Consider the following 27,875-nt stretch of genomic DNA (forward strand, 5'->3'; position numbering starts at 1 on the left):
TTGTACCAGTGGCTTCATAAATCTATGTCATTGACATAGCCATTTACAGAGGGTGGCCAATTGAAAACACATTTTCTGAGTTTCTTTCATGTTGCTCTCCCTACATTTCTAGCTTAGAGTTCTGGAAGCTATTTTTTTCCACATATAATTACAATTTTATGAGAACTTCACCAGTGAAAGTTATTACACATTTGGAAGAGTACTTCAGAGCCTATTTACAAGCCAGGCAGGAAGTATGTAGATTTCATGCATGGAAAAACATAAATAAAATTCATTTTTAATCATGTAATTGTACTGTTGTTTTGTTTCAATGTAATTGGTGAGGAATTACATTTCTCTTCATACCCTGGGTCCACTTTTGGAATAAAGTAAATGTAGTGTGAAAATGTCAGCAGCATAGTTTTAAATTATTGTTTTTAAGTGCTATAGTGCTATACTTTTTGGTGTTTGATCAAGTGTAAGAAATATCTGGTAGAATAACATTAATGCATAACCTGAGTTTATAAGTAGAGGATTAACTAAACAATCAAAATACTGAAATATTTCTTTCATATAAGGTTGCTGCAAGAGGAAATGATTAAAAAAATGAAGTTATCCAATACTTATTGTTTTCTTTAACTTTTTAAGCACTAGTGTCTGTGTTGATGTGTGTGGGAAAAGGTGAGGGAAGGCGTGAGAGTATGTCTGTATGACTGTTCTGTGATGAAGGTGCCACAGAATTCACCTAGCCTATAACTCTTATTTTAGACCTCAGTAAAGGAACTGCCTTTCTCAGAGCCACAGATTCCTCAATCCTAAAGAGAGGAGAAACATAACATATAGGTCACAGTTAATTTAAAGGAAAAAACATAAGTGAAGCCAAGCCCACTGCCTGGCATATTATGTAAGCTTTTCATAACTATTCCTCCTTTTCGCACTTTCACAGGCATGTATGTAGAGGCAGAGCCACAGCCAGGATCCGATCTTGAATTTTCTGATTTCATGGCTGGGATGTTTCTGTAACCAGCAGCTGTTATTTTAGAATATTCAAAATAGGTTAGTAAACTTGAATGCAAGTGTTTTCATGGTGTGACTCTATTTAAAGTGTTCCTCCACCACCACTACAAAATAAAGATAAGAAAAAAAAAAGACAAAACAACAACAGCAAATAGGGCAAAGAGAAAATAAATAGTAGTAAAAAGTGTTGTATCCAAAGTGAGAAGAGCCATATCATATATGGAATAAAGGTATTTTTCTCCTTTCATGCTTCTTAAAAAACATCTCTACTGATAAGTCAGACAGAGAAAAACAAATAACTTATGATCTCTTTTATAAGTGAAATCTAAAAAACAAACAAATAAAAAAGATCATAGATATAGAAACAGCTTGGTGGTTGTTAGCAGCAGGGTTGGGGGTGGGAGGTAGGGGGGAGAAATAAATTTAAAAAAAATAAAATAAAAGATCTCAACATCCACAGGGCTTGGTATTTTCAAGGAAAGTGTCTCATTTCCACTAACAAGGAAACCTCCTAATTCACAAATATACACAGTGGGTGATGTGTGTTAATAGCACTCTTAGCATCCAATAATGTGGTGCAGTTAATGTATCTCAGCATGAATTAACTTTACCACAAGCCATTGTTTCCTTTTTATACAGCACAGAATCCTGTGGAAAAATCTCTTAGGATCTCACAAGGGGAATTCAATTAACATTACTCACTACTGTACAGCAACATAAAAATGGAGGCTATTTTAACCTTTCTCAAGTTTCCTGTTGATCAATTCACTGCTTTCCATTAGTTTAACTCGAGTTATTATAAACTCACCTTCATTGTTCAGAAAATACCTTTTCACTTATGGGACAGAGTACATCTGCCAATAGGAAGCCAGAATAGTCTAAACAGACTAAAATATAGTCTGAATATAGTGTGTAGGTTTGTCCTTGGTGTAACATCATGTAACATGGCATGTTTTAAAACCAGGAGCTTCTACTACAAAATTGAATCTTTTACCCACACTACTATCCTTTTGTCATGTAGCTCCTCTAATTGGAGTATCCTTCACTTTGCAAAATCCTAGATGTTTGTTATTAAAAAGTACTAAGGATTTTAGTTACAAGAAAATTATAACATAAATTTACTTGAACACACAAATTATTTATCTTCTCTGAAATAAGGTTACAGGAAACAAAATACTTTATAGGTGCTAAAAGGTTAAAGCATCTTTGTTTTCTTCCCTTTTCCTCAGGGCCCATATTCTATCACATGGTTCGTGCTGCTAATTTTATTCCTCAAGTGGTGTCATTTTTCCCCACCCCCATGGTTACCACTCAACTCCAAAGGACAGACCTCCAACTGGTCTCCCACAATCACTCTAGTACCCTCCAGTCCCTCCTTTGCACTGTATTAAGAGTTGTCTTCAAAATTCAAATCCCCTCATGACATTTGCTGTGATAACATATTTTTTGTGGATTGCCTAAGCTCTTAGGATTAAAAATCAACATCGTTGCAGACAACTTTGCTTAGCTCAGCCCTCCCTCAACTTCTTGAGTGTCATGCGCCTCACTCTACCTTTTGATCTCTGGGCTCCAATCACATTGACCTTTCAGTTTTTTGACTATGCCAAGCTTTCCCACATGTAATCGATTTGTTTGATTGTTTTATTAATCTATACACAGAAAGCAAGTACCATAAGAAGAAAGATTTTGTCTTTACTTGCTGTCACATTGTGGATGCTATTAATAACTATCAACTTAATGAATGAAGGGAACAGAGAAGACATTTTATCATTGATACTTTCCATGTGTACAGAAGAAAATTCAGTTCGTCAACTACATTCATATCTTCCATCACTGATTTCCTACATTTGAATTAGTTGTGCAATGTTAATCCAACAAATTATGAACAAGAGAAAAATAGTAGTACATGCCCACAAAATGCCTACAATGTATTTGGAACTACAACAATGAAATGAACTAAATAAGATGGGAAAAGAGCTCCAATTCATTCATGTCATATTGCTAGTTATTTTGTATTATTAAATATTTTTCACCTCAGAATGACCATGTCAGGTAAGCATATGGCTTTTCAATATGAAGATCTTTTAGCTCTTGGTATTTAAAGGAAAGAAAAGCACTTTCTTTAAGACAAAAACATCTTTTTCCATTGGTAGCATCATAGCATATATATTACTCAAGATTTATTCATCAGTCAAATTGAATCAGTTTCAGCTCTTAATAAAGAAAATATTTTAAAAATAAATATATATATATATATATATATATATGCTTCTATCAAGTAATGTTCTGACTAGCTCTCCTTACTACACATCTAGATATTGTATCTTCCAAATATACAATGTTTTACTTTATTCAGACTATTCCACGCACTCAAATATTGTTTTATATATAATCTCCAGGTATGTCACATGTGTATGTAGGAACTACAGTCTCTGAATACTATGTGACCTGAAAGCTTTGTTTAACACTCATCAGAGCACAGTAGGAAAATGAAGACAGGGCACAAAAGCTTGATACTAGTTTTGATGCCAGAAATTTCTAGCTAGTGACTTTGCACAAGTCATTTGAAATTTTGAGCTTCAGTGTTCTTACATTTACTATAGAGATCACAGCTCTTGCCTTGACAAAAAGGTGAGTATAAATATGACATGATGTAAAAAGTGTAAAGTAATCTTTCTCAAAGATCATCCTAAAGACTACTGGTCCTAGAGATTATCTTAAAGAAAGATATCTGTGGTCAAATAAATTCAGAAAATATTTTATAATCAAAATGGTCATAAGAGATGAAGCAATTTAGTGTATTAACATTCAGATAGGTCATGCCTTAAGGAAAACTGTTTTTTTTTTTTTGTATTTAACACAGTGCTTTTCAAATTTATTTGATCATGAAACCTTTTTTTATATCAGTAAAACATAGTAACACAATTGCTTAAAATAATATAACATTAATCTGTACTTTTATACATGCAACATGTTGAATCAGATTTGCAAGAAAGAAGGAAAATATCGATTAAAAAATAAAATTATTAGATTTATATTGTGTTTGGCATGTATACTATATTGGTGTTAGATATTATATTATTTTGATAACAAAATATTTGGTTAAATATATGTATTTTTCATCTTTAGTTACCAAATATAAGAATATGACAAACTTTCTAAACATTTGCCACAAGATATAATTAGCTAGAAGATCAAATATAACTAGCTGAACTTTTTTCCCTCTTACAAATGTAGCAATGACTCTATTGTAAACTTTAAACTGAGACTAAAAAGACAGGTGGAGAAGAAGAATCACAGCGCTTATATGGATAGCTGAAAGCTTCTAGAAACATTCTTCATACCTCTAATTAGCTTAAATTATTCAGATCTTTTTTTCCTAATACTTTTCACGTGTTGTAGAATAACTTAGACTTGAGAGACATTAGATTTCAATTATCCAAATAAATTATGGCTTAATATATGCTCAGAATAAGCTTATGTAGGGAAATACCTATTTGTATTGTTTCTATATGCCTACATGGTAGCCACTGCATATATTTGGTGATGTTCAGTTTAAATTTAGAGTTAAAGATAAAATTGTTGAATGCCTGTAGCAGAATCACAATTTTATTTGACTTTGGCTTTAGGAAAGCATACTGTTTAGTGCAATTGAATTCACATTATTTCACCTTACAGTATTATACATAAGAAAGGTATCATGAGCTAATGAAACATATAAATATTAGTGGTTTAATTTTAAAGATTGAGGTTTAGTTTTAATACTATTTCTATTTTGTAAAAACCAAACAAACCAACACAAACATGAATGCCAATGCAGAAAATTCCCAAATCTTCCTTTTGGCTTAAAATTATTTTGCAACAACGCAGTGTTCTTTAGAGTGGCGACTCTCAAAGTGAGGTCCCTGTACCAGCAGCTTCAACACCAAGAACACATGGGAAGTTGTTAGAAATGCAAATATTCGGGCTCTACCCTACATCTACTGAATCAGAACTTCTGGGAATGGGGCCCAGGTCTGTGTTTTCACAAGTAGTTTGGGTGATTCTGATGACCTAAAGTTTGAGGTTTTGCCTCTCTAAGGACATTTGGAAACCTCTAGAAACATTTTTATTTGTGAAGACGGTCCTGGCATTAATGGATAGAGGCTAGAGATGCTGCTAACTGTCCTACACAGGACAGCTCCAACAAAAATAATTATCCAGCCTCAAATATCACTATCGGTGAGAGTGCAGTGATTCATGGACTCATTTATTGAGGAATATTTTGTAGGCGTCCTTAACCACTACTTTCATGGACAAGACTTGGCAAGTGGATTAAATATTACTGGAGTTTTTCCATAGAGAGGAGCTTCCCTTTTTATGAAAGGATATATATCATTCTGAGTTTTGAATTTTGGAGACGTTGCACAGCATGGTATACCTCTGTTTACTGCCTCTATTTGACCATGCAAGATTAATGGTTCCCAGTAGCTCTGGCATATGTTTTCTTACAGAATATGACCCATCCATTTGTTTATTTATTAGTTTATTTACATAAGCATTTCCTGAATGTTCTGTGTGCTTGACATTTTTTCAGTTCTAAAAATACAATAATGACTCAAAAAGGTAAAAATCTAGTAGGACAGGAAAAAAAAAATTAAATATAGTATAAGATGCAGTTTAGATATAATTGGTCATTACATGATTAAATAATAATCCCCTACTATTTCTTCAGCCAAGGAACAATGAAGAAGTGTCATATAACTTCACAACGTGTGATTACTTTCACTTTATTTTTATTTATTTGTTTATTTGTGTTTTTCCCGTTGAAACCTAATCTACAAGTATTTCTTTTCCCTGAAGGGAGTTAAATATATCATGTTTTTCATCACTGCAGTGTGAGAGAGGATTCTAGACAAAAAAAGAGGAAAAGGAAAGTTCAGGGCATGCAAGTCAGGAAAAGCTGCAGGGATAAGCACACGAACCAAACATATTCCCAGGACTAACAAGTAAAGCAGATAATCAGCATTTTGCAGATCCTATTGGAGAAAAAGAAGTAAAAGCCTCTGTAGTCTTTATGTTAAAAAGAAACATCTCCTCTGGAATAAAAAAAATTCCAGTGCTGACACCCCACTTGCTGGTCTATAAGCTTGCATGAACTATTTAATCTCTCTGAGACTAATTTCTTCTTCAGAAAAGGTGTGAAAGAATGGTACCAGCTTCATAGGATTACTGTGGGAATTAAATGAGATTATTCACATAATATTTTCCTTACAGTTCCACATATAAAGTAAATGCTCAGTAAAATTTTATTTTACTGTCATTATTATTAGTTTTTAAAAATAGAAAATCTAGACTTAATAATATGGGTCTAAAACATTCATTAGATAATTCTAACAGACATCAAATAAATTATTTTTTGAATAATTATGCAACATCATCATAGAGAAATACCAGGAATTGATATAATAAAATGAAAACAGTCACTGCTTCATTTTCTTGATAATATAAAATATTTTTCTTTCTCACACTTTCTATAATTTTGAAATTTGCAACAATTTAATGTAAGTTACTTTTAAGATCAAGATAAAAGTAAATTTGAAAAAAATGTTTTAATGCATCAGTTCTAACATGTTACTTTATGCCTATCTGAATGCACATTAATAAATACAAATATATAGGGATATGGGAGTAGACATGGTAAGCCCATTTTTTATTTTTGCAAAGGCTAAAGATAACTTTCTAAATTAGCTGACCCTGAATAAATGTGTAAGACTTTTAGAAAAAAATGAAATTAAAAGAGGAAATTTAAGTAAGTTGAAGAGTGCCCTGGCATCAAGGAGAAATGGCAGAACATCTTTGCAGAATTACAAGTGATTACATAGTTCAGGAGTAAAGAATACTGGGAGTTAGTGCAGGATGAGACTGAAACTGTGACCAGGGTTTTGTTTGACTTATTAAAGATTATAAATTCCATTGAAATACCAAAGAAACTTTGTATATTTTAACAATGTAAGAAGATCATTCTGGATCAGGGATGGTGGATTGGAGTAAGTTAAGAGTGTTAAGAGACTACAGAAGTAACCATAGTGGAAAAGGAGAAAGACTGAATTAAAATAGTCATCTCAGTGGGGTTAGATTATAAGAACCACATTAATTATTTCTTGATTAATCCTCTTTGTACATTCCAAAGAATAATTTTAATGAGTAAGTGAAAGAGGGACCCTGAATAGTATGAGAAAATAATAAAATGGAAAAAGAACAGGTTGTGGGTCATTGGATAAAGGAGGAGAGAGATTGTTTAAATTTAGTTGTATCCAACAGTTAGCAATGGTATAACTATTTCATGCCTAAGTAACTGGAGGTGACAATAAGCCGACTGAGAAGTGCAGGGAAGTTTTGATAGCTTTTGGTTGTGGAAAAATAGTTGAAGTGGACACATGAATATGAAGTATCAGCAATACTATTTAAAGGAAAAGACAAAATATGTCATGAGAATGATACAAAGATAAAGTTGGCAGAAGCATAGAGTTTATGTAAGGGTCATGGAAGGGAAGGAAGATTTGAGCTGGATTAGAAATGCTCTAGCATGCCAAAGTAGAAGTTAATACTTTAATCTGTTTGGAAAGGAGATACCAGTTACCTATGTAGGGCCACAGCATTTCTATTTAACATATGTTCTGGTGTAAAAATATAATGTATCATAAGACACTACTACAAAAAATTATATGTCAACAAAGTCGACAACCTATAAGAAATGGATAATTTCCTAGAAACATACAACCTTTTAATACTGAATCATAAAGAAATAGAAAATCTGAACAGACTGATTACTAGTGAGGAGATTGAAATAGTAGTTGAAAAACTCCCCCAAATGAAATTCAGGGCCAGATGGCTTCACTGGTGAATTCCACCAGTCAAAGAATAATGAATACCAATTGTTAAACTGCTCTGAAAAATAGAATATGAGGGCATACTTTCAAACTCATCTTATGAGCCCAGTATTACCCCAATACCAAAACCAGACAAGGAGACCACAAGAAAAGAAAACTACAGGCCAATAACCCAGATAAACATCAGTGTAAAAATCCTCAACAATATATTGGCAGACCAAACTCAAAAATACATTAAAAGAATAATATACCACAATCAAGTGGAGTTTATTCCAGATATACAAGGATGGTTCAACATCTGCAAATCAATTAACATGCTATACTATATTAAAAAATGAAAGATGAAAATTATATGACCATCTCAATAGATGCAGAAAAAGTATTTGAAGCATTTGACACAATTCAACAACTATTTATGATAAAAATTCTCAGCAAAGTGCATCTAGAGGGAACATAACATAATATGGGCCATATATGACAAACCCATAGCTAACATCATACTCAACATTGAAAAGCTGAAAGTTTTCTCTCTAAGATCAGGAATATGACAAGGATGCCTGCAATTGCCACCATTATTCAACATAACCAGAGAAATTAGGCAAGAAAAATAAAATAAAAAGCATCCAAATTGAAAAGAAAGAAATAAAGCTGTCACTATTTGGAGATGACATGCTATTATATGTAGAAAACCTAAAGACTCCATTGAAAGTCTCAATGATTTCAGTGAAGTTGCAGAACACAAAATCAATATACAAAAATCTGTTATGTTTATATATACTAACAATGAACTATCAGAAAGAGACATTAGGAAAACAATCCCATTCACAATTGCATCAAAAAGAATAAAATCCTAGAAATAAATTTAACCAAGGAAGTAAAAGACTGAAAAGTATTAGACATTGATGAAAGACATCAAAGAAGACACAAAGAAATGGAAGATATCTTGTCCCCATGAAGCAGAAAAATTAATATTATTAATATGCCCATACTACTAAAAGCAATCTATAGATGTAATGCAATCCCTACCAAAATTCCAATGGCATTTTTCACAGAAATAGACTAATCTTTTTATTTATTTATTATTATTTTTTTGGTAAGTGGGCCTCTCACTGCTGTGGCCTCTCCCATTGTGGAGCACAGGCTCCGGACACACAGGGTCAGCGGCCATGGCTCACGGGCCCAGCCACTCCGCGGCATGTGGGATCTTCCCAGACCAGGCATGAACTCGTGTCCCCTGCATCGGCAGGTGGACTCTCAACAACTGCACCACGAGGGAAGCCCCAGCACTCTTCTTTTTAATGACAACATTTTATTTTATTTTCTGGAGATTGAATTACAAGATCCTTCTCATTCTTCTTAATATCATAATCATGTCATATGTTGATGTATGTAGACATAGCTCTCAGTTAAGAATTGGCAAAACAGTACAATTTTCAGTTCATCCTAGGGTATTGTTTTTTTTATGAATATCTTTTTTAATTAAATTCAATTATTTATAGGTCAACTTATTGATATTTTTGTTAGTATTTCTATAGTATTGTTCTTAAAATAATCTTAACTAAATTTTATAGTACAAAAGTCCTAAAAGACATGACTACTTATGTTTTTACTTATTTATAGTTTGATTTATTACCTCTCTCTGAAAGAGTTAAAATATAAATATCCCAAGTCATTTCAAAATATTTGACTTGACATTTTACTTCTGTTATATGATAATCATGCATTATATAAATATTTGCTGAGCTCTTAAAATGTTCTAGGTACTTAGTGAGTGCTGGGGCTAAAATAATAATGTAACAAGTGGTATTGTATATTCAATAATATCTACTGAAGGAACCATTATATGTGTCAATAAAGCATACACAGTTATAATGGGAGTTCAGTTCAACATATATTTTTTGAGTGCATAGTGTATCCCCCAGATCTAATACCAGGGATACAGTATCAAATATCAATGTATTGGTTCTCAGTCCCAGATTTATTCTGCGTTGCCTCTTCTGCACAAATTACAGGTCCTTTAAACATTTTTTCTTTCTCAGATGGCATAATGTTAAGCTTTGTCAGTAGTGTGTGCTGGAGACGTATTGCAAGATGAAGGGGCTTTCCTTACTTATTCCAGTGTGTTCCTCTTATATACCCAGTGCCCAGCTCCTGCAGCAGGGGTGAGTTCTCTAGCACCAGGCTTCTATACCATGTGCACTTTCTGTAGCCCCAGATTCTGTGTGCTACACCATCCCAGTGGACAACTACCTAAGAAGGCAGATTTCTAGCAAGTCCAGAGGGACTTCTATGCCATTCAGTGAGCCATGTTTATTTCCTCTCTAGTGAGGAAATAGTGCAGATCACATTGGATCAGTGGTTGTTCCTTATCTTTGTTATTCCTCCACTTTTTAGAGTTCTCCTTAACTCTTACTACAAAGCCCTCTTTACTCCAATCCCCTGTTATAATTAGTATTCTTTATATTCTATTTTCTATTTTCAAATTACCATGTATATTCTGTCTCCTGAATAGATCTGGCAGATAAAGACATCGGATCTAAGTTGGGGGTGTTTGAGAATTTTTCCCATAAAAGGTGTGTCTTCTCAGTTGAATTTTGATATTGGGTAGATGCTAGTTAAGAGGATAAGGAGAGATAGTGTTTTAGGCAGAGGTAAATAGTAACTAGAATAGGAAGACGTTTAAGTCACTGGTTCTCAAAGTGTGATCCATAGACTAGTAGCATCAGCATCACTTGGGAAAGCAACAGGAATATAAATACCCAATACATACTGAATCAGAAACTCTGGGGGAAGGCTCAGCAATTTTTGTTTTAACAAGTCTTTAGGTGATTGTTACACACACTGAAGTTAGAGAACACCTATTTGGGTTGGAATTGATTTAGATGTTTCTTGCTAGCTCTCCATTATATTCATGGGTAAGCATGCTACACACTAGGTCAGAATGAAGAATATTTTAAAAAAGTGACATATGTGTCTACCTTCCAAGTTCTTGGAATTTGATGCTGTTACCACAATTTAAAAAAAATCAACACAAAACAAAAACAAACAAAAATTGGGGGCATGTAAAAACAAAATAAAATGAGTAAAAGAAAAAAAAGCAGCATTTTTTATCAAAAAATGTCAGCTTTAAAATATTATCTAATACTGTGTATTTCAATTCTTCTAATAATGCATTCTCCCGGCCCACAGAGGGTTAAATTCTGTATTAAAATCATTATTCTCTTTCAACTTACAGTAAGCCATATATATCAATTTGACAATGTTCTCCTCATAGCCTAGTGATAGGAACTTCTCCACTAACAAGGTTTTGATCACTTCATTGATGATTTTTTTTAAGTTGCCTAAAGTCATTCAGTAGAACTCTTATCATTGTGAAGTGGTAAACAGGATGTGTTTTAAGGTCATCTTTTTCATGTGAATAAAATGTGAAAAATATTTCCATTAACTAGAGCACTATGTACTTCTTCTCAAGGTTGTTTCCTCTGATCTCAATTTAAAACCTGTTATTCTTAAACCCAGAGATTAGCAAAATACCCGAGGAAGTATTCAATATCTGGAAGGTACTGATTGGAGGCTTTGATTCTTTTCAGATATGGAACAAATAGCCTTCAAAAATTAGCTCAAAAAAATCAAAAACAATTATGCTACATTATTTGATAAGTTTGCTCCTAGATGTTCTGTTTTTAAAAGCAAGTCAAAAGATATTTGATAGGGAGAAATAGCCTCCCAAAATTTTAGCTTACTAATGTAGCTGAAGTGGATCTTAGAGCAATTTAAGAGGAATGTGTACTTTCCCACTATTTCATAGGTGAAAATGATTATTAAAACAAGTTACAGCCCAGATCAAAAGTTTATATGAAGTGCTTTAAAACATACATGCTTGCAGGTTTATAGGGAAGTAGTGATGGTGTTCAATTGTATGGACATCAGAATGTGACACGCCAGTCATGATTAACATAGTATCTGAACAAAAAAATGACAATTGCAAGCTATTATTTAAAACTATTGTAATTATTTTTTAATATGAAATCTCTGTGATTAATTCCAGTTCTGGAAATGTTTCCTTTAAATTAGTATGGATTGCTGAAACTTATTACAAGAAGTTTCTTTTCTAACTGTTTCCAAACTAGTCATATACATTCATAGGTCTATACAAACACATGTGTACACACACTCCAGTTTTTCTCCCACTGGAGCTAAAGCACCTTCAACTATTATAAAACACACATGCAGGACTCTATATACTAGAAATTACCAGGACGGGAGGTAAGTTTCCAAAGATGGTATCTTGTGTGATGTTAGGCTGCACCACACAGGTCTACAAGATCTGCACTTGCCCAGCTTCAAGACCAAAGAAAGAGCCCAGAGTCAGCAACAGAGAAATCAGTGGTTTAACGGTTAGAGGAAGCTTATATGTCTGAAGCAAGGTCCTAGAGTGACACCCACCATGTGCAGTGGTTGGCAGCACAAGGCAGCAGTTTTCACTCTGAGGAGGGGGAGGGGGAAGGGGAGATTGCCAGGTATAGGGGGAATTGTCCTCAGATTGGCTTATTGATTACCCGGGAAACTAGCAGAGGGGCACACCCCTCACTGTGCCTTTGGTAAGAACAGTCACTAGCTGGAACCTGGGGCAAGTATGCAGGAAAGTAAGTCATGTGGGTAGGGTATAAGTGAAGCAGGCGGTGGTCAAGCAGGGGATGTACAGAAAGCAAGAGAACAGCCATCTTGAGTGCCTTGACTACACATATAATAAAACAGAGTTTATTAAAAGGCGTTAAGACCTCTAATTCGCAGCCTAAAACCTTGGTGTGAGTGTAATAAAAAAAAGTAGCCTGTCATTCCTGTGAGTGTGATTTCAAATATATCACTAATCCAACTAGTTGAACCAAAGAAAACAGAGTTTGAGAAAGAGATGACTGCTATTTTCCTTTTTAAAATACACAGGCATGGGAAAAACCTGATGGGTGATGGACCCTCAGATAAAATCAATCTTGGGTCCACATTCACAAAAAGAACAATACTTCATAGCTCTGCCAAAGAGCAGACAATGAATAATCAGCTGCTTGCCCATGTCATCTTTCTGTCTCTATCCTCCACCAGAAAGGCTTTGAGTAAAGAAGAGTGATCAAAATTCCTACCCTGAAAATATCATATTAAGAAACAAAGGAGTGTAACACTTAGGCCACCATTTTATAAATATTTGATCAGATGATATCAAATAAATGCCATCTTTTTGGGCCTATTTAGCTAGGTGATAGAAACAAATAGAGAAGTAACTAGAAACCATCCTCAGAGTCACAGTATCATTGCTGCAAAATGATACTGAGCAAATTGCACCCTACATCTTTGTGGTGAGAAATTATAGGAACTCAAACAAAAATTTTGATGCTGAATCACAGTACTCCTGTTACACCAAACAGAAAAGTAGTTATGAAAGATCCTATAGCTCTTGAGCACAGGAAATATTAGGCCTATACACAAAGAGACAGAGGTAACAGAGTGTAACACTACTTTTTAGCATCACCTTCAATATTCTCATCTGTCTTTTGTGCATTTTGCTAAATCCATGTACCAGCTTGTGGTTTTGGCCATACATGATTACCACCTTTTTTCCTCCTCAATGTATTTTATGGACCATTTTTTGACTCATATAAATACATCTAAAAAGAAAACTTTATGTTACCACCGTAAAAATAAAGCCAATGTCATTTAACAGAAGAAAACATGTAAAATGAGTAATCAAAATCTTATTGTTATTAAAATGTAGAAGACACCATTGCCTGCTTATGGTTCTAGTCCTAAGATTTTCTGCAGTTCTGTTAACAGGGTCAAGCTATTTATCATCTAATTGTTAAAGTCTAATACCAATTAACTAATATGACTTTCTCCTTCATGGAAGTAGACAAATTGACAGAGAATCAAAACCCAATCCTATTTAATTGATTGTGAAATTTCAGAAGACAGGTGATAAGTAGGAGACCAAAAATTATTCTGCTAAGAACAAATGATTTCTATGCCAAGAATTGAAGAGCAAATTAGACTACTCAACAGCAACAGTGGATCTAGTTGATGATAGAACAACACTTTCTTAGTAAGGAGGAAGAATTTCATTCTGGCAATCTGTGCCTAGCCAAACTTTCAATTAATATTTCCAAGAGAAAAGCATTTTCAAATATGCAAGAGCTCAGAAATGATCTAATATATACCCATTCTTAAGAAAACAAGAAAAACAAATGGGATCTAGGCACCAAGATTTCCTACAGTAGAAAGCAAGAAAGATACATTCAGGGTGTAAAATTTGCAGTAAGCCCAGGAAGCAAACAGTTTAGGTTGAAGTAGGAGGACAGAGAATGGTGAGAGAGAATCCACCAGGAAAACAAAACAGATAGATAGATAGATAGATAAATAGATAGATAGATAGATAGATAATCTGATATCTTTAAGAACTGGAAACTAAATATTGATAGTCAACTTATATATCAATTAGTTTACTGAAATTCATAAAGGATAGTTCTTTTGAACCCAAGCAAGGAATTTTATTTAAAAAAATTTTTTTCCAGGCTTCCCTGTTGGCACAGTGGTTGGGAGTCCGCCTGCTGATGCGGGGGGTGCGGGTTCGTGCCCCGGTCCGGGAGGATCCTGCATGCCGTGGGGTGGCTGGACCCATGGGACATGGCTGCTGGGCCTGCACGTCCGGAGCCTGTGCTCCATGGAGGGAGAGGCCACAGCAGTAAGAGGCCCGTGTACTGCAAAAAAAAAAAAAAAAAAAAAAAAAAAAAAAATTTCCAATATTAATATAATTCTCATTTATTGAATAATTCCAAAATCAAATATATGCAAACTTTTGAATTCTTACTGTGACCTACAATTACATGGTAATTACTGATTACCTTTATTTTATATTTGAGAAAACTGAGGCATAGAGTTAAATGACTTGCTTAAGGTCATACAAATTAGTAAATGATGAGGTTAGAGTTTAAAACTGGGTCTTTCTGTCTCTACTCTGCTAAGCTTCCTTCCAAACAGAGAAAATGTGGACTAGATGTTTCCTAATATGTTCCCATTATCCAAAAGCCTAGCGCAACTGTGCATGGTGCCTCAGTGTACCCAGTGAGTCCTACCCTCCTCCCTCATCTGCATCTGACCCTTAGAACCCTTGTCTCTAGGGGGCAATCTCTCTATATGTGTTACCTTTTCTCCCAAGGAAATAGTAGGATGACTCAGTTCAAGTGCAATCCTCCTTAGGAACTACACTAAACTCAGGAGATGTCTAGTAGGCAGAGACATCTGCTCATTTGCACATCACAGATGGTTATGTCTACTCATAATACTGGCTTTGGATACCTTGGTTCTGATACAGGATAGGTCATGCTGGTGCCAAGACTATCTGTAACACTGGGGCTAGAGACTTCTAAAAACACACATTCTCCCACACATTCCACATGTGCATATGTACTCATGTCCACACCCACATTAAGAAACAGCACTGGCCCTCCATATTGCCACATTCTAAACAAGGAGGATTTTCACAGGAATAGTTTGAATTTGGTAACTGGCCAAGATGCCGAGGTTCTAGACTACACATACCTATCGTTTTAATACTAATTCCAAGCAAGTAATTTTAAAAAGGCACATTTTAACTCCATAAACATAAAAACATATATAGCAGAAAAATAATCACCAAAGAGTCCTTAAATTTGCAGCGACCCAAATTATATAGTCACGACATGGTAAGAATGAATGCATTTTCATTCAAATTGTGATTTATCAATGTTGATATGTCAAAGAAGGGAGTGATAATACATGTAAACCACACTTCAGTAGGAAACAAGTGAAGAAGTAAATAAATATGTCTAAAATTGATGAATCAAGAGATGGAAGTGTAAGTATCTTATTTGAAAATAACTAATAAAAGGAAAAGTAACAACCAAAAGAAATGAATATTGTTGCCCAGAGAAGGAGACTAGATTGAGCTGGAAGATATTAGGTAGAAAATATTTCAAACATTTATATATATATTTTTGGAAAAAGTAGAATTGAACTTGCAAAGAAAAGAAGATTGCAATAACAAGGAAATCAGTGTTCTCAATGGAATTTTTCTGCCCTACCTGTGACACGTACATGGACTGCATATCATGAAGCTCAGGTCATTTGTGATAACTGTGAGCAAAGAGGAAAATCATTAATCACCAAAAAGAGGTACCATTTCTTTTTCAGATAAAAGTTTCTAGATACTTATCAGTACTAATAAATCTAGTATGAGCCTAGAAAATAAATAAAATTTACTTTTGTTGGCTTTTACCTCTAATATAACATATATTTGTGTGTGTATCTATCTATCTATCTATATCTATATCTATATATATCTATATCTATCTATCTATCTATCTATCTATCTATCTATCTATCTATATATATATCGTCCCTAATGGAGATACTTGAGAGAAAGAACTTTACATTCTTCCCTGATTCTATGATGCCTGGAAAAGAGTAAGCATTCAATATATACTATTAAAAATTACTATTAATAATTAAAGAATTCTAAAACTTATATCTGACTGTTTGGTAAAAGAGTTAAAACTTTTTTTCACAAATTTCAGAGCTTAGGTTACATAGCTCAGATAGGGTGTCCCCTTCCACTTAGTGGAAAAGAAGCCAGTACCTACTGAGGTGTGAGAGCAGACTGTGTGTTTCTTGGGCATCAGTTGGTTTATCGGTCAGAGTCATAGTATTATGAAGGTGGTACAATTATTTTTCTTTGTACACATGAAGAAAATGGCATTATTTTTCTGAAGTTATACAGCTAGGAATTGAGATTTGAAACCAAGTCACTCTGACTCCAAAATGCAGGTATTTTTTCTAATGTAGTCTACAAACTCATAAGGAAGGAAATCACTAAAATTAGGACTCAGAGGAAGAATCAATCTGTAGTAAGACAATATTCAATTCTATGGAAGACTCCATATTCTTTCCTTCATTTCTACAAATGAGACACTTGTACTGTGTTGGAAGATCTAAAAATATTTAAGTTTTTGGAAAATAATAGGAGCCAAAGCAATAATGGTAATATCAGTTGCAAGATTTCATATGACAAAATATAACACAATATTAAAGTTTTTAAAACTACAATAGCAGCTTATTTTTAAATATCTTACCCTTGTACTGGAAGGACTTTTGCTAGACTATATTAAAACTTGAATAATCACTGCAATAACCGGGAGAGTTAATTATGAAATTCTCTGCAGAGAAACAACCGTTTTCAATTACATTTCAGACCATCTTTTTCAGTGAGTGTCTTGCTTGTTTGTTATATTTCTCCTCATGGGCTACTTTGGGAGAACTATTCTTTAATGATATATTGTAGATTAATTCAGAAGCACTTCATAATTTTTGCACAACTATTTATGTCAAAAGGCACACTCTGGAAGATGAAAGTTTGTAGCAAACATGTAGGGCTGAGGAACATTTTTTTCTGGTACAAGGTTTTGTTGCTCTGTAACAATAAATGACCTTTCTGCACTCAGTGGGATCTGGCTCCAGAAATTAATGCTAGCACTCAAACTGGAAGTCTCACTGGACTGAGCACTAGAAAAAATTGTGAATGATCATAGCAACAAGGAAAAAATATTCAAAGTCTAAAACCCTGAACTAACTTAAGCTATTAGAAAGTCATTGTAAACTCTATTTAGCCTAGTGTTTATTTTTAAATCAAGAATTAAATGTGTAGTATATCGGGTAAGTGGAAGTGTTTGTTTTAGCACTATGTAGTGGAAGAATAGTAAGCTGGGGCCTCTGATTAACTAGCAAAGCATTAAAACAATAAATAATGAGAGATGATAAAAGTAATGATTTATGTCAATGAAACAATAAAATTACTTGTTCATTGAAAGTTTAAACCTGTGAAAAGCAGTAAAAGCCATTCTAATTAAAAGCCCATATCTAAGTCTTAAGAACAGCAATCTCTTTATCAATTTTGTAAAATATATATTCAGGTCCATAAAACTTACATGAATTCAGTAGAGCCAGAAGTGTTTTGGAACTCAGAATATCTTATTTTTGTTTTTTGATTCTAAGAAGTTAATACAATGTATACAACTTACAGGACATCATTCACAAGGTTTGACTCAGCATTTCAAGATTACATATATTAACATTTTAGAAGTTAAAAATATGGTATTCTCAAAAGTATAATTCTGATGCTTTAGCCAAAAATGTGCCTTATATATGAGAAAACATACCCAGAGGAATGTGTAAGGTTGCAAAAAGTACTGCATGATAAACTGGGAAACAAAAAAAAACACACATAAAGAAAGAAAAATGTGAGAAACAATGCAGATGGAAATGAGCAAGGGGTATTCATAGATTTAGAGAATGTTAGTGCTTGGGGAGACTTCTGAGACTGTAGAGCAAGCAACTCACCTTTCAGCAGAGGAAACAAGCTCAGAGTTAGTACAAAACTCAGATGATATAGTCCTAAGGCGAGCCAATGTTGTAAAATTACTAGACTCATTAAAAGTATCCAGTCCTTTTTACATGACCAGAGATATGCTCTATTTCTCACTTTCTAGAAGATTACCTCTAAAGGGAAAGATAAGTAAGTGTTTCCCATTTACTTCCTAATTTACTTACTTTATTTGTCCTAGAATCAACAGAAGCTTAATATAGTGACGACCAGAAGCCCAGCTGATGTCTTTGCAAGTTCTTAATTGCTGCTAAGGGTACTTAAAATCCAGAATATATAATCTTTTTTTTTTTTTTTTTTTTTGCGGTACGCGGGCCTCTCACTGCTGTGGCCTCTCCCGTTGCGGAGCACAGGCTCCAGACACGCAGGCTCAGCGGCCATGGCTCACGGGCCCAGCCGCTCCACAGCATCCCAGACCAGGGCACGAACCTGCATCCCCTGCATCAGCAGGCGGACTCTCAACCACTGTGCCACCAGGGAAGTCCCAGAATATATAATCTTTACATAACCTTTAACATAACTTTTATACATTGTAAATTTTATAATAGTAAATGTTTTCTAAATTCTTGACCACAAAATAACTGCCTTTTCTGAGGGCTTTGTTGCCTGGTGTTCCATTACTGAAGATCATTTTCTTGGTTTATTCTTGTCTCTCTGTCTACTTCTAACAACAAATATTTTTCAAAGACTTTTTATTCTCTAGACACTGTGATAGCCGTGGGGACACTAATTAAACATCGAGACATAAGGGAAAGATCAGTAACAGGTTCTTGCAGTTTGGGAACAGCCTGTTACTGGAAGAGTGACTTAAACTCTTTCATCCCTAATATCTGTAAAATCAGAGGTTATTAGGTACATATGAGATTAGGAAAGTAATCACTAGTGGGGTGCCTTTCCCATTACAGGTTGTCAAGAATAGGATTCAGGTGACATGAATGGGGATGGAAGACATTTATTCTACAGGAAAATGCCTCATGAAGGATTATTTTACAACTCATCTTGTGGCAAATATTCAGTTGCTAATGATATACATTATATTTTTATACCTTAGTTAAATAGAATTATTGATTCCAATACTGCTATTTGAAATCAAGATATTGGAGAAAATAGGATAATTGGGGGTGTAGAGGAGAAGAAATTATGAATTCAGAGAAAACATATGAGGATAATGGGTATTTATCAGAAAAAAAAGAGAGGATACTAAGAAAGGAGAGTAAGCACAGAAATAAAAGAAATAACGTACTAAATGTAAATTCTGTTCAGGTGACAATACTCTCCCACTTTTCAAATATGAATAACTCTAAACTTTAGTTTTCCTATGATTTCAATTATACATCAAATTGAAAGAACCTATTGATACTTTTAATTTTATATCAAGGTAACAATATTAGGCATACTGCCTATTGTGGATGCTGTGCTGCCGGATACTGCCTTCAGTTCTAGAGGATTTATTCCCTCAGCTCTTGGGAAGGTTGTTGGCTGGTAGTTCTGAGCTGTGAGCTCACTTTGGGAATTGTCTCAACTGACAAACTCTGGTCCCTGGGAAGGCCACATCCAGTGATAGGTAACTGTCAGGATATAAAGACATGACCTCATTGCCTCAACCTGGGAAACATCTGAAATATCATCTCAGCTTCAGTGTGTCCCATAAGATCTGCTAAAGTTCTCATTGTGACTGCATCATAGGCCAACTTATCTCCATGATGTAACACATAGAACTTGAGGACACACCCTAACAAAACTCCATCATCTAACCTCCTTTGCCAAATCTGCTTCCCAGGAAAACTGATCTATGACAATGGCCTTCTTTTTACCATATTTTATTATATGATATTACCTGGATTACTTTTGGATAAGCAGTTTACTTATTAGACCAAACTATATGGAATCTATTTTATCTTCATGCACAGAACTACATAGATCCTTAAAGAAAGAACAGTTTCACTGTATTGAAAGAATGAAATTATGAAAAATTCCAAGTTAGTTTTCAAGATATTGACAAAGACCAAAAATAGTTAAGCAAGGAAGGAAAAGAAGAGATAAGATGGAGAAAAACCATCTAAACATGATTACAGAGAATGAATAACACTTGAACACCATATACAGACATGAATACTTTTTCCTTTTGTTCAAAAATATTTTAATCACTTCATGCAGATGCAACAAACTTCTCTAAAAAGGTGAAATTAAAATATTAAACATGTTTTTTTAATTATGTAGGAAATATACAAAGAAAAGTAAGATAATTGACACCCTGAGCTTTAACAAAGCTTGTACTTTTTGCTGATAAACAGAAGTATGAAGTTAGGTTAGATATCATCTTTTATTTTATTTTAATTTATTTTCACTCTTGGGATTATATATAGGCTGGGTTCACCATTGTGAATTGTGCTTGCAATACTGAAACTTTGTGTACTTTTCCAAAACCTTTAGATCTTGCAAAGTACTAACACACAAACAGAATTATAAAGGCCATGCTGCGATTCAATTTTCAAAAGGATTCACTTATTTGGGTCTCTCTGAATCATGACTAATGATTTGGGTCCCTATGCCCTGCTTTCAAAGCTCAACAAACAACTTGTCATAAACGAATAACATTTTCATTGGTAATAAGATAAATTCAGGTACATATGCACAGACATGAATGAAACCAAAAATATTTGGTTATAAAAGTAATATTTAGAGTTCCTTGTTTGTATTTAGTGGTGGTATGGAACAGTAAGAATCATGTGGTATAATTTGTTCCAAGCACTAATCAGATATTTTAGATAAGGCTTAGATACAAAATATAACATATCAAACCTCCCTTCTTTCTTAAGAATAATTAAAAAATAAAAACAACCTAATTAACAGTGAATTGGCTGATTAGTTTAGAATTGATAGGATAGGAAAACTAGAAAGTGAATTGCAACTCCAAAATGAGTATTAAAAGAAAGAACACACTCATTAAGCCTCAAAGAAATGTTCAACTTATAATTGGTAAGTATACTCAGATTAACATGAATTATTGAACATTTTCAGGTACACTAGAGATCTAACAGTGAATTAGGTTACATTCCATAGCCTTGGTACGCTGACAGTAAACCAGAACTCTTTCAGAAAGGATTTTAATTGAGGATTTTATCTTAATTATGAAAGGGGACATCTAAAAAGTAGCTTAAGCCTAAGAGCAATTGAATTTAACAAGAAACAGTTCAGATTCTGGCTAAAGGCGATTAACCTGAAAAAAAATCTATTTTATTTAGGAGCGCAAGCATCAAAAATTGAAGAGGTATGGAAGCAAGCATCATCTCCCTGTGAATATATAAAAATGTCCAATCTATAAATGAGTTGGAAAAGCTTTTCAGTTTCTGTAGAAAAATTATACTTAAGAGAAGCTTAGTTAGCTGTCATATTAAGCAAAAATATCTATAGTTCAAAGACGCTATTTTCACATGGTTGGTTAATCTAGTAAAAGCTTCTTTGCATTTCTGAACTACAGTTTTGAAGTGTTTTGGCTGTTGATAATTTTTTCTTTTGAAAATTAATCATACAAAATGCAGATATGCATAGTCACTAACACTTTTAATATTTATTTATATTTAACATATCAATGTAAAATAAGTATATGAGGCATACTGATGGGCATGACACAAATACTGACTACCATTTTTGAAGCAAATAAGAAAAATTAGCACGTTCATTAGATTTTTTTTTAAACTCTCACATGGCATTATGAACACTATTTTCAAATTCTACAAGTCGAGCATTTAATAAAATAAGCTTATGCAACTGTTCATTTGGAAATATTTTTGGTGAAGTTGTAAGGCCTTATTTTAAAAGACATTCAATGAATAAATAAGGGAAAACACTGTTTTCAAATTAGTGTATTTATTGACTTTCTGAGGTGTCACTAGAGCCTTTAGATCTTAAATCAATGTGGCTTTCCAATCATTTCTATATGTTCTATCATTTCTTACTTGAGTGCATATTTATTTAGGACTTCATATGTTCCAAGTCACAAGGCTAGGTCCTGGGGATGTTATCCAGATAAGGCAGAAACTACTCCTATTCTGCAAGCAAAAACAAATGCAGTCTACTTGGGAAGTTAAATTAAAACTATGTAATATGGCTTAATGATAGACATTATATGTGATATAACATGGACTTAGGGAGCACATAGGAAGAACATACAAACTAGTCTAGGAACATCCACAAAAGACTTCCCACTGGAAAAACGTCAAAGTTATTTGAATTAAAAGGGTTCGGGTTGTTTTAGTTAGTTAAGGCAAGTTTGTGGTGATAATAAAATGATCCAAAATATATATCTGAAAAATAATCTTATTTATTATTATTATTATTATTATTATTATTATTATTATTATTATTATTATTATTATTATTTTGCGATACGCGGGCCTCTCACTATTGTATCCTCTCCCGTTGTGGAGCACAGGCTCTGGACGCGTGGGCTCAGTGACCATGGCTCACAGGCCCAGCCACTCTGCGGCATGTGGGATCTTCCCAGATCGGGGCACGAACCAATGTCCCCTGCATCAGCAGGCGGACTCTCAACCACTGCGCCACCAGGGAAGCCCTTATTTATTACTTACGAAAAAATTCTGTTCTGTTATTCTTGGTTGTAGCATGTCTTTCTTCCTTTTAGTGATACAGTGACCCAGGATTCTTCCATTTGGGGACTCTATTTCCACAATCATTATCCTTATCATTATTTGCACATAGCTCATGGAAGTAATAAGGCAGCATGGATTTGTGTTTCAAAGCCTTAAACCAGAACTAGGATACTTTTACTCATTTCTTTGACAAAAGCTAGTGATGTGGCCAAACAAGATGAAACAGTAACTAAGAAATATATTGTCTGGTTAGAAAGCTTTCTTTGAGTAATAAATCTGTACTATGGAAGAAGTTAGTGAATGTTAGTAGACAAATACACATCTTAAACATAGGGCTCAAGGGTGCAAGTGTTAGGAAGAGTGATTAGAATAGGAATGTTAAAGTATAATTGTCTAGCATGTGTTCATGCTTTATTCAAAATAGGGTAATGAATATGGTGGATATATACTGCTCAGGGAGGGAGTATTGAGAAAGTTAGAAAAAAATATACAAAAGAAAAATTGAAATGTCTACAAACTTTGAAAGAAACATATTGAAAAGCAAAAAAGAGAGTCATTTTTTGAGTTTTTATGGAAACAAATCACTGAGGCTGTTTAAAAAAATTGAAATATTCAAGGTTTAAGAACCTGACTCTGATTAGATATAAATAAAAATGATGACAGAAAATTTACGCAGGAGTTGGTCTCTCCTGATGGTCTTAAGTTTGAATCCAGCCCACTTATATGAGGACCACCATTTGCATATTGATCAGTTCAGATATAAAGATAGACCAAATCTCTGAGTCCCAAGAGGACTTAGGAGCCAATAGAACAAGGCAGGTAGTCTCTGCATTCAGGTTTTACAGAAGGTTTATCTTCAGTATGACCAGTGGTTAAAGTCCCAAAGCCAGTGGTTAATGTCTTACAAAAAGGACCCAATTTCTGAGAAGAGGACAGTCATATATGGTGGCTCCAAGCAAGAAGTAGGTCAAATTTTGTATATTTATATTGACAACATAATGCATAAAAGATCAAAAGATCAGGTGAAAGACGGAAAGATTCCTGAAGCTACCCAAGGACATGCAAACCAAGGAAAGAGTAATAGGAAAAATAGGAAAAGTGATATTTTACTTTCTCTTCAGTCCCAATGGGAGCACAGGACCAGCCTGTGTCCCTTGCTGACTGCATAACACCTGCTCAGGACTCAGGCTCCCATTTCCACTGCTCTAAACTTAGGTTCCTGATTAGTGCCTTGCTGTCTCCAAAGTTTCAGGTCCTCCCCTGGGAAGGCAGGTCAAATAAAAGAAAGAAATGAAAACAAAAGAAAGAGAGAGAGAGGAGAGAGAGAGATCATATTTGACAATTCTTTCATTTTTACCTTGATTTTAATTGTATACTTAAGCATTCTACATATCTATTCATGTGTTATGTCCTACCACATAATATAAGTTCCATGAGAGCAATATTAACCCTGTTGCTTTCTTCACTGCATCAGGCACAGTAAATGTTAATTTAATTGAATAAATTTTATATAACTAGACCATCAGATATTCTCTACCCCTGAATATGAGAATCTCTAGAGTAAAATAGGGGAATCAGTAAAATTTACTTAGGACATATGCAATATAATTGATGGTTTAAAGTTTAGTCACTGTTAAACACTCATAAGAAGTTATAGACAAATGATTCCACAGTGAATTCTCTTTATTTGAGTTTTCTTTATTTCAAGTTTAAAGGTATGTGGTGAACAGTATGAGAGTCAAGCTGGGCTGGATTTGACAGAGGACACAGATTTAATTACATCTTTTGTTATTCTTGTCTATGTATTACTTGCTTAATATGGGGGCCTCTTTGCATTAAGTCATTTCTATGACTCTTTGTTGTTGTCTAGATCCTCCCTAACAATTTGCCAGTTCATGAGGCTTTATATATCAACTTACATGAAGCAATAGAGATAAGATGAAGTGATCCTGATTCTATGGAGTCAAGCCAACCATCTTTGTCTTCCTCTTCTGAATTTCCACCTTCCTTAGACCCAGCCTAAGTAGACCTGATGGAGAGGAAGTGGTGATATTTTCTGGCCATGTTGGTACCTTTCAGTAGGCATGTATGCATTTTCTTCCTATTGTTTTGGTTAATATTATTCTTGTACTGCAACAAGTGGCTTTTAATTATTCTTTAGAGTTAGAACCTTTAGTCTAGGCAGAACACTCTCAGTTTGGTCCAATCTAGTTAAGCAGAGTTGTGAAGTTATTAATACAGCACCATTTCCTTTATTTCTTGTGCCATTTTGCACAGATATATCCCTGAAGGACTTTTCCAGGGAAAGAGGTATCATTGGGTTAAAGCATAATTAGAAGATTACTGGCTTCTTTAGCCCAAAAAGATCTTAATATTGCCACTAATATCTCATTTTATCATTCTTCTTATTGCATTTAAAATTATATAAATTGCCCAGTTCCAAATAAAACTAGTATTTTATGCTCTCAGAAACACAGTGGTGCTCTCCATAAGATTCTTCTTTAAAGAATAAAGATATATCAATTTACAACCTTTATAATTCTCTTGGAATGAAGTAGCTAGTTTTAGAAACTCTTAATTTATTTAAACCACAAGTGTATCATTTAGAACATTCTGGCTTCCTATGTTTATAGAATGGTGCTCCAATAACCTGGAAGATACTACTTAGTTTGTAAAACCTACTTCTAGGAAGAAATTGTAGATCACAGGGATTAACAAATTAAAACAGATTCGAATTAGTGAAATAAAACACAAAGAGGACTCTCTCTGAATGATGGAAGTAGGACAGACTAAGTAACATTTTTAACCTAAATATTATCAAAGTGTTAAATGTAAGAGCGAATGAGAAGTATGGAATGACATTCATGTTAAATAAATTTAAGGCAATAAAAAATTCTAGTACTTTAAAATGCATTTTTTTTCCTTCGAAGGAACTCTTTCATGAATCCTAAGGGAAATGCTAATTATTATTTCCTCAGAGATTGTGAGAGACACAAATTATTAGAGTTCTAAGAAAACAGTTTTTGTCATGCTTTAATGCTCCAATTTTAATGTTTAATTGATTTAATTAGTTTCTTCCAAGGCATATGCATTTAAAAAATAATAAATTTAAACAGGTTTCACAGTTTTGGAAGAGTTTATACTATTTCATTATCAGAAATTAAATATACCCAAAGGCAACTATGTGGAGTACATATGTGTTAATTGGGACATTAGAGAATAAATTTTGGCTGTGCTTTTCTGAGATACAAACAACAAATGACTGTGAAATTCCTAAATAAACAACTATTAGAGTGTGGGTTTACTCTAAGATCCCTGGCGGGAATTTAGGCAACTTGAGAGCTGAAAGCATGTCTTATTCATCTTTAAAATACCAGCATCTAGCAAAGTTTATAGCTTCTACTTGGCCTTCAACAGATACTTTTTTAAAATAAAAGAATGGAAAGATACATCTAAAGCATGAAAGCCGATTATTTAGATTACTCATAAATGTATAATTTATTTTCTTTCATCTAAGACTTAACTTACTATAATTTTTGTCTATTAAACAGAATGCTACACTGAATTCATGCCATGATATACAGAGCAGGTTATAACCAGCTTTGAATAAAAAGTAAAGGTTATGATATTTCTGTAAACCAGTGCCAAGCCAAAAAGTGCATTTTCCAGAACATTCATTTATTTGACTGTAAGTGTGGTGGGGGCAGTAAACCTACTGCTAAAACATAGTGAAGAGTGAGAGTTGGGAATGCTTCCACCGTGTCTTTGAGACATCATCATATTATAAGAACAACTGAGCTCCACTTGCTCTACTTGTTTGATGTTATTTTAAATCTTATTTCTTTCAAACACATTGACAAAAATTCTTATATTCAAAAGTTTGCTTTGACTCCCTGGCATCTAGCAGAAGTACTTTGTAATGTTACATGCATAATGAGCAAGTCTACACTACAAACTGAAAAGAAAGTCAAGTTACACAGGAATGAGTTAATATTAACTAATTTCATATGAACACTTATACATCATGGGTTAAATTATGTCTTATTGAAAGTGCATGTAGCTCGATGGGGCCAAAAGTCTTATATTTGCATTTTAGGCCATAAGCGTAGGTACTCCAGAGAAATCTAAATTTTTTAAGCTCCAGAAATTACCTCAAAAATCATTTGGGGGACTTCCCTTGTGGCGCAGTGGTTAGGAGTCTGCCTGTCAGTGCAGGGGACCTGGGCTCGAGCCCTGGTCCAGGAGGATCCCACATGCCGCAGAGCAGCCGAGCCCATGTGCCACAGCTACTGAGCCTGCGCTCTAGACCCTGCGAGCCACAACTACTGAAGCCTGCACGCCTAAAGCCCGTGCTCCGCAACGGGAGATGCCACCCCAATGGGAAGCCCGTGCACCACAACGAAGAGTAGCCCCAGCTCGCCGCAACTAGAGAGAGCCCGCACGCAGCAACAAAGACCCAATGCAGCCGAAAATAAATAAACAAATAAGTAAATTAATTTAAAAAATCATTTGGACAATTTTAGATTGTACAAAATGGTCTGATTTAAAATCAAGTACGGGGAATTCCCTGGTGGTCCAGTGATTAAGACTCTGTGCTTCCATTGCAGGGGGTAAGGGTTCGATCCCTGGTCGGGGAACTAAGATCCCACAAGCCATGCAGCATGTCCAAAATATATATATATATATATATATATATATATATAAAATACATTGTGTGTATATGTTTCAATTAGTACTTTGTCTACATTTAAAGAATTGTCCTAGTATGCATTCAATTAACAGAATTATACACAACTATCTACTAATGCAGACCATTAGGTCTTTGCTATAAACTTTGCCAATCTTTGGGTTGAACATTTTTAAAATAGATAAGTCTATTTGGCTATCAAATAAAACTCATAGAAGACATTTCAGTTAATAAAATTACTAAAA

Source organism: Mesoplodon mirus, assembly GCF_964341445.2.
Source record: "Mesoplodon mirus genome assembly, chromosome: 2".
Taxonomy (NCBI): Eukaryota; Metazoa; Chordata; class Mammalia; order Artiodactyla; family Ziphiidae; genus Mesoplodon; species Mesoplodon mirus.